The sequence below is a fragment of the Chinchilla lanigera genome, unplaced genomic scaffold (assembly GCF_000276665.1).
Source record: "Chinchilla lanigera isolate Chin_1 unplaced genomic scaffold, ChiLan1.0 scaffold00143, whole genome shotgun sequence".
In the NCBI taxonomy this organism is placed as follows: Eukaryota; Metazoa; Chordata; class Mammalia; order Rodentia; family Chinchillidae; genus Chinchilla; species Chinchilla lanigera.
Window position 1 is genome coordinate 341,253 of NW_004955544.1, and position 1,715 is coordinate 342,967.

The following is a 1,715-nucleotide window of genomic DNA, read 5'->3' on the forward strand; positions in this document are numbered from 1 at the left end:
CTTCCTCCCTCCCAGCCTCCATCCCTTTTCCTTTCTCAATTTTCCATCAGTTGGAGGAGGATCTCTCCTTCCTTCCTTCTCACCTGCTCCTGCTGTTCCCCTCCCTCTTTCCTCTCTTCCTCCCGACCCCCAGAGAACACACAGACACACATTTGCAGGTTCACAGAGGCAGCTTTAATGGCACCATCACTAGTAAGTGCTGATGTGAAGTTTTCCAATTATCTCAGCCTCTCAATCGCGGTAGCGAGACCTTGGGTCACTTCTCAGATTATACTCAGTTTTGCTGCCTCTCAGGTCGTGACACTCTCTGGTCTTCTTTGCAGGGTTTGTGGTTCCCTGGTCTTGGCGGGTTCTTTTCCGGCCCCGCTTGACCTGGATTTTTTGGACCAGTACTGGTGGTGCTGAACTTGCCCGCACTCTCTTGGACTCGTTCAGGGGCATCTTGCTTGCAGTTGGGCTCTTCGGACAGGTGATAAAGGCCAGATTATGCAGGCCAGTTCCCTTTCTTCGTTTTCACAGCCCGTACACGGGGTCTCTGAAAGCTGCTGGCTCACCTGGTCACCTAGAAGGACACAAGGATATCAAAGAACAGCACTGGCTTGGGAGAAGAAAGACGATGACTCACAGGAACAGGGTCTTCATGAGAAGGGATAAAGTTTGAGGAATGGGCACTAGTCTTGAGGGAAGGGTTGTCAAGGGGCAAAAGGGAGGAGCTTCGATGGTTTACTCACCTTGTCTTTAAGTTTCTGTGCTGAAACGGTCCTTCTCTTCTTTTTTCACTGCAGGGATTGTGGGTCTTCTCTTTCAGTAGCTCTACACTGCCCAGAGGGATATCTGGCCTTGTCCAAATGAACTGCTTCCCATGTTCTGCTCTAGATGGGCCTGACCTCCCTCTATAAGGGTGTGCCTAAGGTGGCCACGCCCTTGGGCTTTGTTTGGTAAACAAGTGATCAACCAATGACAGCCCTGGGGGAGGATCTGAGCCACCAGATAATCATCCTCTGCAGGGAAGGTGTATGATGAGTACAACCTGTATGGTAGAGAAAGGAGGGATCTGTTAAGCACCATTCAAAACTTTGCCACGTTGATCTTCTACCCCTCTTATTTCCCCATCCTCACTTTCAATGTGTTACCAGGCAGGGATAGGGTAATTCTTCTACACTTTTCCCAAGGACACCCCTTTCAGTGGTACATTCTCTTCCTTCCAGGCCTCCACTGTTACAAAGTTTGTGTCTTCCCTGAAGTTGCTCCCTGCTAACCTGACCACATCTAAGTCTATGTAGAGATTTGTACATCCCTACCTCCTATAAATGCAAAAATATTAGGAATTTTTATGAGGGCTTATAATGAATGAGTCATGCCAAGGATCTCAAGAGAACATATTTATTGCATTGAATGAACATTAAATGTGCAGTAATTTTATTTGATTCAATAGTTCTATTAGAGAGCAATATCTACCTGAATTTCCACACTCAAATTTCAATCAGTAGAAGAAGAATCCCACATTCCTACATTCTCACATCCCCTCTGCTATTTCATTTCCTTCCTGCCTGCATGCCTGCTCAGAGAAACCATACGGAAACATTTCCATAGGTTCACAGGAGGAAGATTTTATTGCCACTGTTATGGTTGGTGTCTAGATGTCCCTTCAAAGCATAATGCAGTCATGGAGGTGTGAGCTTTTCAGAGATGGCTGAATCTTGATTTTGTGATTG

At 46.6% G+C, this 1,715-nt stretch overlaps 1 long non-coding RNA gene across 1 annotated transcript; it reads right to left on the bottom strand.

Moving 5' to 3' along the window:
- Window positions 1-155: 155 nt before the first annotated feature.
- LOC102029447 lies at window positions 156-917 on the bottom strand. Its single transcript, XR_264864.2, has 2 exons — window positions 732-917; window positions 156-562 (listed from the first exon to the last, which is right to left on the bottom strand). It is a non-coding gene; the product is annotated as an uncharacterized LOC102029447 (long non-coding RNA).
- Window positions 918-1,715: the final 798 nt, after the last annotated feature.